This window comes from Periophthalmus magnuspinnatus, chromosome 8, assembly GCF_009829125.3.
Source record: "Periophthalmus magnuspinnatus isolate fPerMag1 chromosome 8, fPerMag1.2.pri, whole genome shotgun sequence".
Taxonomy (NCBI): domain Eukaryota; kingdom Metazoa; phylum Chordata; class Actinopteri; order Gobiiformes; family Gobiidae; genus Periophthalmus; species Periophthalmus magnuspinnatus.
Genome location: NC_047133.1, coordinates 8409787 through 8426143, shown reverse-complemented (window position 1 = coordinate 8426143; position 16357 = coordinate 8409787). Strand labels below are relative to the sequence as shown.

General features: G+C 43.0%; 1 pseudogene; it reads left to right on the top strand.

Annotated features, from left to right (window-relative positions):
• LOC117374728 (uncharacterized) overlaps window positions 1-13652 on the top strand; it is a 32179-nt pseudogene extending 18527 nt beyond the window's left edge.
• Window positions 13653-16357: the final 2705 nt, after the last annotated feature.

The following is a 16357-nucleotide window of genomic DNA, read 5'->3' as shown; positions in this document are numbered from 1 at the left end:
AACCTATTCTGCAAAATGGACTTTTCAGAACTTTTACCCATGTTATAGTTGGTTCCCGTCACCATTTACTCGCCCGAAGTTGAGTGATCGTTTATTTTCAAGACGCCATTTTGTTGATCAACCCCCGTTTTCGCCTACTGTGATGCACTTAGGGTGAAGGTACTTTATTAATTTGTCCTCTGCATTTGACCCATCCCTTCAAAGCCACCGGAGCACCTCGTCAGGAGCAGTGAGGGACCATCTCGTGACCTTTGCTGCAGGATCGTACCGTTTGCGCATGTTTTGGGCTGGTAAACTGGAGCGGACCAGAGGAAATCCACCCAGACGCAGAACATAGGGCTCTGTGGTCGTGTGCGTGTTGCGTTTGCTGCCTGTGTGTTTTTCAGTTCTTTTCACTCCATTGGTTCAGTGACCTCAGACACTGATCCTCTCTGACAGGTGCAGGCAGGTGCAGCTCCTGTCCTCACTCCAGGGTCCACCGCTGACCCCCTGTTCACCTAATGACCAATCACATCGCTCAAAACCTCCTCCCCCTCCTCCTCTGCACGTTTCTCATCCTCCTCCTCTCCTCTCTCCCTCCTCTTTCTTATCCTTTTCCTCCTCCTGCCCCTCTCCTTCCTCCTCTTCCCCCTCTACCTCCTCCTCCTCTTCTTTTCCCCTCCTCCCCCTTTTCCTCTTCCTCCTCCTGCCCTGCCTCCTCCTCTTCTCCCTCCTAACCCTCGACCTTCTTCTCCTCCTCCTCCTCTTCATTCTTCTTTCGCCTCCTCCTGCTCCTCTCTGCTCCTCCTCCCATTCCTCCTCTTTGTCCTCCTCCTTGTCCTCTTCATTCTTCTCCTCTTCCCCTTTCCCCTCCTCTTCTTCCTCTCCCCCTCCTTCTCCTTATCCTCCTCCTCTCTCTTCCTGCCCCCCTCCTCCCCCTTTTCCTCCTCCTCCTCCTGTCCCTCTCCTGCCTCCTCCTCTTCCCCCTCCCAACCCCCGACCTCCTTCTCCTCCTACCCTCTCCTCCTCCTCTTCTTTCACCTCCTCCTGCTCCTCCCTCTGCTCCTCCTCCTCTTCCCCCTACTCCTCCTTTCCCTCCTCCCCCTCCTCCTTCTCCTCCCTCTCCTCTTCCCCCACTCCTCCCCCTCCTGCTCCTCTCTCTGCTCCTCTCCCCCCTCCTCCTCCTCACCTGAGCTCACACACGTCTGGAGCCATATTGTTGCCTCGTAGCGTTTTGACCCATTATGTAAGATGGTGGTGCTGTGTCAGGTGAGGTTACGCCAGGCTACAAAAGCAAGTGATGAAAACTGAAACCTAAAAATGAAACAAATGGAGGGGGTGACAGTAATTTAAGCATTTGTTGGAAAGGGTTGCTGGTTCCAATCCCAGATAAAATCATGCTACTGCTGTGTGTATGGGCACGACAATTCACCTCAAGAGAAAGAGTAAAAGATGCTGGAAAAAACCAACAGGCTAATGATAAATAAAATATGTTCTGCTTCTGTTATTGCCGTGTCTGGAATGTTCCACAGTATAGCATTAACTTATATACTACTGGTGTCTTATTGCTAAAGAAAACACTCTGACACAACATGGATTCTTACTGTGACCGGAGTCTCCTCTCCATAGATCTCATTAGTAACTGGGTCTGGTGCTGTCACATGCTTGTCTCCTTGGACAAAGAAAGGTTTAAAGAAGACATATTGTGCTTGTGTCTCCTACATAGACCCTATTCAGTCCACCCACTTTTTCCGTAAATCCCACTAAACCATGCTTGCTTTGGGGTGACACTTCCGTTTATGTAGGAATCCCGTTCCTTTCTATGGTGAATTTGGGAAAGGTTTTGACACTAAAATATTACATACAGTAGCTTGATTTGTGTCAAATGTTCAGTGCAACAACAAGACAGTAATGCACCGATTGTCTGGGAAGCTAAACAGCTCTGTAGTGCGTATAGGAAATGGGCAGACTCATGCAAAATACACTACCTGGCCAAAAAAAAAAAGTCACCACCTGGATTTAACTAAGCAAATATGTTGTGGTTGCTGCAGTTGGTCAGGTCGAGGTTCAGCAACAGTCTGTGCTCAAAGAATGAGGTCAGCTGACACCTGAATATACTGAATGACCAGGTTATTCCATCAGTGGATTTGTTCTTCCCTGATGGCACGGGCATATTCTAAGATGACAATGCCAGGATTCATCAGGCTCAAATTGTGACAGAGTGGATCAGGAGCATGAGACGTCATTTTCACACATGGATTGTCCACCACAGAGTCCAGACCTTAACCCCATTGAGAATCTTTGGGATGTGCTGGAGAAGCTTTGTGCAGCGTCAGACTCAACCATCAACAATGTGAGATCTTGGTCAAGAATGACTGCAACACTGGATGAAATTAAATCTTGTGACATTGCAGAAGCGAAATCGAAACAATGCCACAGCGAATGTGTGACGTAATCAAAGCTAAAGGCGGAACAACGAAATATTAGAGTGTGTGACCTTTTTTTTTTTTGATGGCGACTTTTTTTTTGGCCAGGCAGTGTAATACAACCCAAAAGACAATGGCGGCGCCCACAGCAACTTCTGAAATAAGGTTGAAAAATCTTTGGTAAATGGTCTCACACACATTCATACACCTGTGTACAGAGACAATTGGGGGTTAAGTGTCTTGTTCAAGGACACAACAACAGCGTTCATCTGTGGTTAATGATGTTTATGTCGAGTGCGGGATTCGATCCGCCAAACTTCAGGTCAGTGGACGAATGCTCTACCAACTGAGTCACCCCATAACCAGTGGATCATTATGTTTTAAGATAAGCACCACTACTATTGTCAACATAAACTTAGTCACAGTGGGAAGAGGAATCAAAACTTTTACTCAATTAAGAGTACTCTTACACTGTACAATATGTTACTTAATTAAGAGTAATACAGCAGCATTACCAAGAATTACTCAAGCAGAAATATTGTGTCTGAAAACTGCTGCGACAAGTGAAAGCAGATCTAAAAAGTCCTAACAAAGCACAATCTGAGAGTTGAATGTTGATCTGGTCTTGAGCGGGCCCGGTTCAGCTCAGATGCTCAGATGGTGCGGGGGGGGGTTAACGGCGCCTTTAATGCAGTTTGAGTGAATGAGAGTGGGACTAAAGAGCTGCTCTCACACACAGAGGTATAGATCCTCCTAAACGACACATACTTCACAGAGCTGGACTTTAATTAGACCCACAGCCTCCTCGCCGCCACAGGTCTGAGGCAGGAGGCCAGAGAACGAGCCCGGCTGTTCAATAGCAGGAGAGGAACCGAACGGAGAAAAGGAAAAAAATATTTGCTAGTACTTTTACCGCTATACTATTACTACTCAAAATGATAAACTGCAGATATTACGAGCGCGACCGAACGTGGATCGACTGCTTAATCCCGCAGACGGACGACACAAACAAGCTCAGAACCCGGGGCCACACGGAGGTCAAGTTTATAAAATTTAAAGGCCCCGTATTACACCATTTTCTGATCTGTTATAATGTCGTTTCCTCATCACAAAGATACTCGGAGTTGTGTTTTGTTTCATTCGCACATGTTTAACACACAAACCCTGCATATAAACAGTAGAGTGAACTTATCTCAAGCGGAAAACACTGTGTTCCACCTTGTGATGTCATCATGTGGTAATACAGGAAGTGCTACACTGTATTTTTAAACTCCACACACCTTGACTAGAATCATTTGGATGATTTCAGATCTGGAATTCCCAATCTCTACTGAACCTTAAAGTTAAAATGTAGATGTTAACTTGAAAACTACCACTTCATGACATCACAAGGTGGAACAGAGCTCAAGCATGTGTGAATGAAACAAAAACACAACTCCAGGTATGTTTTTGAGGAGGTAACAACATTATAACAGCGCATAAAGCTCAAAAAAGTTAGGACCTTTAATGCTTTAATGTTCTTGAAAAACAATAGCATCTCTATGGAAACAAACAGGTGGCGTACCCTCCAGCGTCCAGCCAGGAAGTAACACACTGCACCTTTAAAGCTTATATTTTAGATGCTTTCTGTGCCTCTCTTAACACACACATACACACACACTTATGCTGTCTCTCCCTGTTGTTTTTGCAGTTTGTTAGTCATATCTTTGCAGAGTTGTGGACTATATAACCTGATGTCTTTCTCATTTGGGACTGGCTCTGCAGCAGTCACACCAGGACATTCACTCACACACAGGTACACAGAGTTACACAGAGTCAAAGTGAATCACATAGGAGCTCTGAGTCTGGCACATTCTCCCCGGCTCTCGCTCTCTTTACTGTAAAACACCGGTTCACAAATGGGGACAAATCTTATAGAGCGTTTCTGTGTGGAGTGGGTGTGCTGTTTCGTGTGGGGGTGCTCTGTTTTTTCCCCGCATCAACATTAGAAACGGAGCAAAAGAGAAATACAATCTGTCAACTGGACAAAACGTTGTAGGAGTGAAGACGTTTCGCTGCTCATCTAAGCCGCTTCTTCAGTTCTGGTCAGATTTCTGCTCGACACTGCCTTATATCTGTCTGAAACTAAAAACCCTATTGCGTACAGTTTGTTTGTGGGCTAGGTCTATTGCAAGATGTTGTACGCGCAAGCTAATACTCTTATGTTCAAATTTGTTTCATGTTCTGATGATGTAAAGCGGATGTTGTTTAAATCATATTGTACATCACTATACACTGCCCACCTCTGGACTCTGGATTACAAAAAAGAAACAGTCTCCAAAGGCTAATAATGACGCCTTACGGGTGCTCTTGAGGAGGCCGCGATGGACAAGTGCCATGTTTTTCAATGCACAAGTGGATACGTTGCAAGCTGTACTAAGAACTTTAATATACACTTTTATTTGAAGGCTGAATCAGTCAGAAAATGAAATAATAATGTCACTCACAAACATAAGATTAAATGCAATACGCTATCAGTGCAAGATGTGGAGACACTGCTACGGTTCTTTTTAAAACTTAACTTAAATGTTTACTGTTTGTATTGTCACTGTCCTTATCTGTTTTAAAAAATGGACCATGAGTCCGGAATAAGAATGAATTGAACTGAATTAAATATGGTGCTACCCTAAGTGTGCACTGTGCCTGAGTCCTACTTAGCACAGTCATTCAAGCCCCCAATGAGTGATTTCACACCTATTAGCATCCTGGCTAGCCCTATTGTTTTCTTTGTTCGCTTTGTTTTGCTTTTTGCTTTAATCTGACCAGAACTGAAGAAGCAGCTTGGTTGAGCAGCGAAACGTCTTCACTCGTACAACCTTTGGTCCAGTTGACAGATTTTATTTCTCTTTTGCTATGGATCAGACTTGACCCACTGAGGGATTACTTATCTATCTTAGTAACAGAATCCATCTCTTGGCCCAAGTTTAAATGTGCACTGTGTAACTTTTCTGATGAAATGTCAACCGCTTGCTTGTTATCGCTTTACCTGGAATAGTAAAAGCCAAAGATAAATCTGTCGAGTGGACAAAAAGTTTTAAGGAATGACGATGTTTCGCTGCTCGTCCAAGCCGCTTCTTCAGTTCTGGTCAGATTACTGGCGGACGCTGCCTTATATCTGTCTGAAGGGAGGAGCTAACTACACTTAATTTGTAAACATCTATTGTTTACAGTTTCAGCCATAATGGGCTCACTGGCTAGCTCTATTGTTCACTTTGTTTTCTTTGTTTGCTTTGGGTCTGAGGATGAAGGATGTTTTTGATTATACAGTGCATGTTATCATGTATAAGCATTGTTTCTGTGCTGGGGCGCCTCTCCACAGATCTGCCTGTAACTTCACCTGTTTTTGATAAATTTAATGCAATAATATGGAACAGTAATGTCGTTGTGGAGACAAGAGACAATGTGGTGCACCCTCTACCACAAAAAGTACCTCTTAAATATTGGAGAATTTGACCAAAATAAGACTTGTAAAATGCCCTAAGTGAACACCTGCGTAGTTAGAATTAAACGTGTATGAAATGAAACCGATGGAAAATCAAAAGTGTTTTCCTAGCTCAGCTCCGTGGCTCAGTTGGTAGAGCGTTTGTCCACTGATTCGAAGGTTGGCGATCCAAGTCCCACTATCAACATAAACACCAGTCAGATTGGCGGTGTGATTCCAGCTCCCACAGATGAATGCCGTCTGTGTGTCCTTGGGCAAGACACTTTACCTATTGTGCTCTTGGGCAAGACACTTTACCCACCTCCAGTGTCTGTATACATGAAAGTATGTGCGAGTAGTTCCTTGATAAAGCGCTTTGAGTGACTTGCAATTTTCTCAGTCAATGTCTGTCAGAATACCGCGCCTATAATGACCAGAGTTGGAAGGACTTTAAGAGGATATATACAGTATTGTTTAAGGTCAAATAACATCTTGTCGAAGAATTTGCTCTACAGATGCAAATTCTGAACATCGAGACACAAGCACTTTTCAAACCCGTCCAAACCATCCATCTCGCTGATCCTGTTGCCTTTACACAGCACTTGTGCCAATGTCCAGATCTTCAGTTATCCTTCAGTGACAGAGCCTGGACCATATTTCACGTCGCTCTGAGCCGCTGTCTGGAGAGTTGTTTGCGTCCCATTTCGATGCGTTCCTCGTGTATGGATCCGTGTTCGATGCCAGCGGAGCACTTTGGACCAAACAGGAATCAAACCCCATTTTTCTGAGTGAGTTCAAATGAGGCGGGAGGGAGGGGCAGTACCAAGATGCCAGGTCAGAGCGAGGGCGAGGAGTGGCATTTTATGGGCTTTATCTTGAGGACTTTTTCCATCCAAACGATACAGTATTTAGTTTGAGTTTTTAATCGCTATGGCAACAGTCCAAATTCTTAATCATTCTGAAACCTGTGAATACATCTGTGTATGAAATAATGCGTGATTGGAAAGGCAAACACGTTTCTATTAGAATGTCTCAAGGCAACTGCGACTATAAAACATTAGCTAACAACAATGAAATGTATCTTCTGATTGAAACAGTATATGTATTTTTAAAGTGCACTGTGTAACTTTTCTGCTGAAGGTACTGCTACCTTTTTGTCTCTATCAAAGACACACATACATACATATATATACACATATATATATATATATATGTGTATATATATATATATATATATATATATATATATATATGTGTGTATATATATATATATATATATATATATATATATATATGTGTATGTATATATATATATATGTGTATATATATATATATATATGTGTATATATATATATATATATATATATATATGTATATATATATATATATATATATATATATATATATATATGCACATAGCTAACCTGCTAGCCAAAAACATTTCCACACAGAAAATGAGCACGGGCGCTTTTCCAGCTTCATTGACTCTGGCTCCAATTCACTTTCTATTGAAAACCTGTCGCCCCTCTCTCTGTAACCGCTGCTGTCAGACTCATCATTTTGGTCTTAAAAATGTTTGTATTAACCCACTCTATATGATCCTGGTGTTTTTATTTCACTATTTTGTCCATTAATCAAGATATGAACATTAATAACAGACACATCAGGCGCCTTCTTTCCTAGAGTTAGCAACAAGTTTGAGTGACAGCATTGCTAAGCGCCCACATTGCTGATTTAGCACGGAGCGGGCACTTAGCAAAGGGTGTTACCTTCAACAACCTCGCCCTGGATTGGCTCTTTGGTTGCTATGATACTCGTGGCTCTTTGGTTGCTATGATACTCGTGGTCAGAATTCCAAATATGGAACTTGGACCTCCAAATTCTGGAGCTGGACGCTACGAGTGACGTCATACTTGCTCAATCCATTTCTTTATACAGTCTATGGTCTCCATGTAGCATTATGCATGTTCCATGGTATAGCATTAAACCTGTTACATAGTGCACCATAAGAATTAGCAATCAGCTCCAAAAGTCTAACTAGGTCTAAAAGCTCTAATAAGTTTGCAGGATGTTAAAAGTCATTGCCACATCCACAGTATTTCTTGCACTTCCTCGGTACAAGTGAGTAAACGGTCATTTCATTCCATGTGATTTGGTAAAACTCATCAATATTGGGCCCAAAACATTGGCAGAGCTCAGGGCCCATCAGCCGCTCTGGATTCAAAATTTACCAGCATCGGTTATTTACAAAAGCCAAGCCACCCTCTGGGCATTAAAAGGTACATTGTGTAATTTTTCTTGTAGCGTACACCACCTGCTCGTATCCATGACGATTTAATTACTTCATCTGGAAAGCAATTTCACAGTAAGTCATTAAACTTCTGCAGTATTTACTTCATTTCAGTGTACAGTAGTTTTTCTTATTGAAAAGTCGATTTTGCATAACAACTCCGCTTTGTTGGAGATAGTTTAATGATGTATTGCGGAACATTACAGGAAAAGAAAGCAATGACATCTCCATAGGGATGAAAAAGTCACATTATGCACCTTTAAAGCGATCAATCACGTAACTGTTGTTCTTCTACTTTTGTTTGTCATGCTGTGGAGTCATTGATAATCAGGTAAGCGGCTCAGTAGCAAAAAGAAACAGACAGGGGGCGGTAACAGCGATTCTAGGACAAAAGCGGCTGAGACGTCCCTCATGTCTCTCATCGATTTTAATTGATTCCTTTATTGTTATTTCCGCTCTCACGAGACAAGCTCACACCAGGGACCCTCCACGCGGCTCTGTTTCCAGTGCTGCGTCTGAAAAAGACAACTCTAAGTACGTCACGCTAAAAAGGCATTAGCAAACGTCCCCTGTGACCCATGGAGATCCAATATGGCCGCCGCCCAGTGCCAAATAAACAAGATGACCTCGTTTCACCCGCAATCCCCCTCACTTCCTGGTCGTTCTTGATCATTTAGGGTTCGTTAGTAACCCGGAAATCTATATAAGCTGATTTCCAATGGGACGAGTTAAAAAGTGCACAGAGATTTTAGAGAAACTTAGGTGAGAAAATGGGAAGGTTGATCTGTTAGAGACCTGTAATAGTAATAGTAGTAGTAGTAGAAGTAGCGGGAGTAGTAGTAGCTGAAGTCATAGTAGTAACAGTAGTAGTAACGGTAGTAATAGTAGTAGTAGTAGTAGTAGTAGCTAAAGTCATAGTAGTAGTAGTAGTAGTAGTAGCAGCACCAGAAGCAGTAATAGTAGTAGTAGAAGAAGTAGCAGTAGTAGTAGCTGAATAGCAGTAGTTGCAGCAGCATTAGTAGTTGTAGTAGTTGTAGTAGTAGCAGCACCAGTAGTTGTAACAGTAATAGTAGTAGTAGCTGAAGTCATAGTAGTAATAGTAGCTGTAGTCACAGTAGTAGTAGTAGTAGCTGTAGTCACAGTAGTAGTAGTAGCTGTAGTCATAGTGGTAGTAGTAGTTGCAGCAGCTGCAGTAATAGTATCAGCAGGAGTAGTAGTAATAGTAATATTAGTAGTAGTAACTCCAACCACTGTCACTTCATTCCATGACACAACACACTGCCGTGGATAGTTGCTTCCACATAGTTCTCATCCTAAACCGTGCGTAGAATCGGGCCTCACACCTGGCTGTCACTTTGTGCTTCTAATCCAATAAAGCCTCTAATAAAAAGCATAGGCTGCTTTAGTTGCTTTTAAAACATGCTGCGTGTTTTACAGGGTGTTTATCTGAAGTAGACGAAATAACAGCAGGAAAAAAATAATAAAAAGGCTTTTTTCTTAAACAGTCCAGATGCCCAAAGTTGTAAAGTAAAGTAAAATTTTGTATGCATTATCCATTCACTGTATACTAAGTGATGGCAAGTGCTACTATTGAAGCCACAGCTGCCCTGGGACAGATTGACAGAAGCGAGGCTACCAATCTGAACCCCATATTCGTACTATAGCCAGTGCAGTGTCTTGCCTAAGGACACAACAACAGCCCTCACACACTATTACGTTAGCAGATGTGACGTTCTTCTCTCAAACAGAAACCAACACTACCACTTTATGACATCACAAGGTGGAACAGAGCATTTTGAGGTTTGGCGATGTACACAGACTAAAAATAATGAAACAAAACACAACTACAGCTATGTTTTTGCGGAGGTAACAGCATTTTAACATGGCTTAAATCGCACAAGACTCACGTTTGCGTAATATAGGACCTTTAATAGTAAAAATAAAGATAATAGTACAGTATTTCTTACCTCTACCTCGTACAGTACGGCCCGTATGTGACACAAAGGTGTGATGCTGTGAGGTGACGGTGCCAGCAGAGGGCCCCATGCTGTTCTCATTAAAAATAGATAAGAGAAAGAAAGTTCATAGTTTTTTTTTCAGAGCAGGTCATACCGGGCTCCCACACCAATGTCCCGACTGGAGCAGAGTCACTCACATCTGCTCCTAAGGACGTCCCGCTCTCCCCTGGAAACCGCACAGAGCCGACGGAGTGCGCGAGCTACGGTAATTGGACGATCTCAGATTCTAGAAGTGATGTTATAATGTTTTTATCTCCTCAAAAACAGACCTGGAGTTGTGTTTTGTTTCCCTCACACATGTTCGAGTAACATTTTATTATTATTATTATTTGCCTTTCACCTTTTGTTCAGTAGAGATGGGCAACTCCAGAGCTGAAATCATCCGAAAGATTCTAGTGAAGGTGTATGGAGTTTAAAAACACAGTGGGCACTTCCTGTATTATCACATGACATCACAAGGTCAGAAAATAGTGTAATATGGGCCCTTTAGTGATATTCATTGTAGCTACTTCCATCTGTATGAAATCTTATTGGCCTGTGGAATGTTCTTGCGTCATGTGAAACTTAATAATAGGAGTTTATTGTAATGACAGGTCTCAAATCAGGGGCAGGTCTTGTTTTGAAACAGATCACTTCTTGGTTTTATTCCACTGTGGTGCACCTTGATACAATTTGGTTTGAATACTTTTGGTGATATTTTTAATGGCTGCTGCTCAGATCCTGACTAGAACCAGGAAGTACATATTTAGATAACCATGTTACCTTTTATTGTTTTGAAAATGCTATATCCACTGGTATATTAACATGTTTTATGAGTCCCTCCCCCTTCCTTTGTTCTCCACGCTAAGTCACTCCCCCTTCAGAGCGCTATCACAAACACAATCAGCTGCATCTCACTAATGAAACTACTGCACATCACATCAGGTTTGTCAAGTTGCTGTGTACAGTTTTGTATCATGTTTTTGTATATTTATGGAAAATTGTCACGTGGGAGCATGGGTGACGTAGGCTTGTGGGTGGAGCCTTGTACAGAATCTTACAGCTAACCATATGGTGGGATCACTAAATTACTCAAACAAGCATAAATGACATCTAAAACCTCTTCAGGCATGTTTTTAATCAGGGAACAACGTTATAATATGGTAGAAAGCTCCAAATCTTTTTTTACCTAACACCCCCTTTTTAATGCCATACTGTGGAACATTTTCAGCCAAGCAGCAAAGTTTCCACAGGGCAAAGCAAGCAAGAAAAGTTATATGCAAAAGATCTCTGTGTAGACCCTCAGTCGTCCAGGTCTGATCCATAGCCAAGGTATTACAGAAGAAAGCGCCTGAACCAGGGCAGAGAGCAGCCAGCTTAACTCAGCGTCAGAATCAGCCGTCTGCTTTTTCTTATTGATAACTTGAAGTCTAAAATAGAAAGCTTAAAAGCAGAATAGCCACCTTAGTCCCAGAAGAAATAGCTCAGAGGATCTACAATTTCATAGCCATAGGGCAGTTGAAACGACATGAGGAAACCAAGGAACGGCACATTAGGACGTTTAGGCTACTACAGGAACAAAGGAATCAGAGCGACAGGAGGAAAAGGGATGGACTCAGCCATCCTGGAAACAGGGAATACTGGGTGAAGAATTTGTCAGACCGTGACCGTACCCAGTCAGAGAGAGAGGTACTTTCCAAAGGACTGAACTTCTCTGTAACTTCCAATCAGATCCCCACAGTGGACTACATTACAGCAGCAGAAACAGCCATTAGAAACAATAAGCTTACAGAGGCAGAAGCTGGTGACCTGAGACTGAAAGTAACAGCCGCACTGAGCAGCGCCAAACCTCCTCCCTCCAACATAACATCAGAGGAAAGGAAGGCTCTCACTGCACTAGAAAAGGACCACAGCATCAACATTTTGCCAGCTGACAAAGGGAGATGCACCCTGATCCTGAACTCAGCTGATTACGAGGCTAAAGTGAACAGCCTCCTCAGTGACACCGCCACCTATGAACTGCTGAAACGAGACCCTACCAGTGGGTACAGGAAGAAAATCATAGACTGCTTGCAGAAGCTGGAGAAGGAGGAAGCCATTGATAGACAGCTGTATTACAGACTCTATCCTGGTGATTCCATTCCTTGTATCTATGGCCTCCCTAAGATCCACAAAGAAGGAGTACCTCTCAGACCCAGTGTATGTAGTGTTGATTCCATCACATACAATGTGGCCAAACATCTGAAGACCATCCTGGCTCCTCTGGTGGGCAACACGAAGCACCATATTGAAAACGCAGCTGAATTTGTGAGCAAAATCAAGCATCTTCAATTTGATTCAGATGAGACCATGGTTTCATTTGATGTGACCTCTCTTTTCACTTGTATCCCCACATCAGTAGCGGTGGAGGCAGCAAAGAGGAGGCTACTGCAGGATACTAAGCTAGAAGAGAACTAAACTGATACCAGACCATATCTGCAGACTGCTGGAAATTTGTCTCAATACCACATATTTCCAGTTTAGAGGAACCTTCTACAAGCAAATCCACGGCTGTGCCATGGGCTCACCTGTCTCTCCTATCACGGCTAATTTATACATGGAACAATTTGAACTGGAGGCTTTGGCCTCATTTCCAGGTACGTCCCCCACACATCGGTTTCGATATGTGGATGACAGCTGCACATATTAATGCTGTGGATCCTAACAAGTTCACACGGGAAGAAGCCAAGGAGAACAAACTGGCCTTTTTATATTGTGCATTAACAATAGGAGAGGACAGGCGTCTCCAGGTAGAAGTTTACAGGAAGCCTACTCATACGGACCAATACCTGCTGTTTGACTCACACCATCCACTGCAGCACAAACTCGGAGTGATCCGGACACTACACCACAGAGCTCTAGTGGTGCCTACAAACACAGAGGGAAAAGTAAAGGAGGAGCAACATGTGGAGAAAGCCCTCTCTGCTTGTGGACATCCAAAATGGGCCTTCAATAGATCTAAGAGCTAAAAAACAGGACAACAGGGAATCTGAACCTAGAAGGAGAGGTGTTACCATCCCTTACACTGCGGGTGTGTCTGAAAAACTTCAGAGAATCTTCACACAGTATGAGATTCCTGTCTTTTTCAAACCCACAAACACTTTAAGGCAAAAATTGGTTCACCCTAAGGACAAAACTCCGAGCCATAAACAAAGTAATGTAGTCTACTCCATTCAGTGTAGTGAAGAGTGCAGTGAGAGTTACACTGGAGAAACTAAACAGCTGCTCCATAAGAGGATGTACCAACACCGGCGGGAGATTCCTCTGGACCCCAGTCCGCCATGCATCTCCATCTTAAAGCCACTAACCACTCCTTTGAAGATAGTGAAGTTCAGATCTTAGCCAGAGAAAAGAAATGGTTTGAGAGAGGAGATAAGGAAGCTATTTTTGTTAGGAAAGAGAATCCTTCCTTAAACAGAAATGGGGGCCTGAGACATAATCTCTCCCCCATCTACAACTCCATCCTCAGACCCAGAACAATGAGAAATGAGAACAATATCAGGGTCATTAAGGGATGAACAGGGTAGGTTCAGCAGAAACTGGAGACAATAGCTGTTTACAGTTTCAGTGTAGTTAGCCCCTCCCCTCAGTTAGATTTAAAAGGCAGTGGCCACCAGTAATCTGACCAGAACTGAAGAATGGATGGATGAGCAGCGAAACGTCTTCACTCCTACAAGATTTGTCCAGTTGACAGATTTAACTTCGTTGTTTGTTATATGCAAAAGGTTTTACATTCCAGGTGTATGAAAATGAAACAAAAATCTCACCTGATAAAGTGTTGCCTTGTTCAAAACACTAATATGAAGGACTCTAGAATGTATCAGCCTGTACGGCCTTGAGGAAATAGAAATGAAATGTAAAATAGTTTCTTCCTCAATGCTGCACGTGTCCTGCAATTTTCAGACCTGCAAATCTGAGTCACAGGAAGAAGGTATTAAAAAAAAAAACTGAAAAGATTGGTTTTCATTTGACACGTGGATGCACACAGTGACATTCACAGCTCTGTATGTTTTTCATCAGTTCAAGTGAATGGAGCAAAAAAGTAGAACCTAAAACCCTGAACCTATAAACAAAAGCATGGACCAGAACAGATAAAAGGGAAAGAGAGGGAGGATAACAGCGAGGAGGGAGGGAAGAGAGAAGAGAGGGGAGGAGAGAGGGAGAGAACAGAGGAAAACTAGAACCTAAAACCCTGAACCTATAAACAAAAGCATGGACCAGAACAGATAAAAGGGAAAGAGAGAGAGGAGGGAGAGAGGAGAGAGACAGGGAGGGGTATGAGAGAGAGGGAAGAGAGAGAAGAAAGGGTAGGAGAGAGGGAGAGAAGAGAAGAAAACTAGAACCTAAAACCCTGAACCTATAAACAAAAGCATGAACCAGAACAGATAAAAGAGAAAGAGAGGGAGGATAAGAGAGAGGGAAGGAGGGAGGGAAGAGAGAGGAGAAAGGGGAGGAGAGAGGGAGAGGTATGAGAGAGAGAGAGAGCGAAGAGAGGGGAGGAGAGAGGGAGAGAACAGAGGAAAACTAGAACCTAAAACCCTGAACCTATAAACAAAAGCATGAACCAGAACAGATAAAAGGGAAAGAGAGAAAGGATAAGAGAGAGGAGGAGGGAGGAAGGGAGGGGTATGAGAGAGAGAAGAGAGGAGAGGTGTGAAAGAGTGAGAAAAAAGAGGGGAGGAGAGAGGGAGGAGTGTGAGAGAGAGAGAGCTAGAAGAAAGAGGGGAGGACAGTGGGAGGGGTATGAGAGAGAGTGAAGAGAGGAGAGGAAGGGGTACAAGAGAGAGAGAGAAGAGGGGAGGAGAGAGGGAGGGGTACAAAAGAGAGGGGAGTACAAGAGAAAGAAGAGAGGGGAGGAGAGAGGGAGAGGTACGAGAGAGAGAAGAGGGGGGTACAAGAGACAGAGAGAAGAGGGAGAGGGAGAGAGGGAGGGAGGGGTATGAGAGAGAGAGAAAGAGAGAGGGGAGAGAGAACAAGATGGAGAGAAAGGAGAGAAGGAGATGAGAGAAAGGAAGAACAAGAGGAGGACATAGAGAGAGAAAGAGGAGAAAAGAGAACAGGGAATAAGAGAGGAGGGGGGAGAGAGGGAGAGAAGAGAAAAGGGGTGAGAGGGAGAGAGGGAAATGGAAAAGTTGAAGAGGAGAGAGATGGGAGGAGCACGGGGAGAGAGAAATGCGGGAGATGGGAGAAGGAGAGATACAGAGGAAGAGAAAGCGACTAAATGATAAGGGGAGAGGGGAGGAGAAAGGAAGACAAAAAGTAACGGTAGAATGCGAGAAAGAGCAGTGAAAGATGGGATTGGTTTGGATTTAATAAAAAGTAATGGACATAATGGTTTTAATTAAGTGATCCTCAGGACAAGACAGGTCCACAAAACACACGTGTTTATCTTCGTTAACGTTTTAATTGAATCTCTGCTTTGGTTTCATTTATTCTTAAGTTCCTTGCACATTTTATTAAACAAAGAAGCATCGTGTAATAAAAGAGGCTCATTTATTAAAATCTATTTAAACTCCCCAGTTGTTCAGGTGATAGTGTTGGGGCTAAAAGAAGGGCTGGTGGAAACAATAACGCGTTTTGTTTAACCGTCATTACGGGCGACAGTGGCTCAGTTGGTAGAGTATTTGCCCACTAATCTGAAGGTGAATGCTGTCGTTGTGTCCTTGGGCAAGATGTTTTGCCATACACCATACACTTTATACACTTTTCTCACATTTCTCTCTCGTTTAAACTCTCTCAAAGTTCAAACCTTCGTAGGCGCCTTTGTCGGTGCAGAACGTTTCACCGACATTGTGGGTTTTGTCGGGGAGAAAACTTGCAAACATACAGCACTTCAGAGTCACACTGCAATCGAACATTTATGTAAATTTGTCTGAACACATTCTGTACTGTACAGGAGACACGGCACAGAGGAGACTGATGGACAATGGTCTACAGTCCAACAGCCAATCAGGACGCAGAACACAATGCACGATCATATGATGTAGAAAAGCATGAAAAATTGCACACAAAAAATCCCAGAAACAGCGAGGCCACAAAACGTGAACCGTGATAAAATGAGGGACAACTGCAATTCAAATATGCATGACTGTGTTTTGTATATACTTTCATATCTGAAAAATCACTTAGAGTTTCATATGTTGTGCCTAAATGTGACTAACCACAT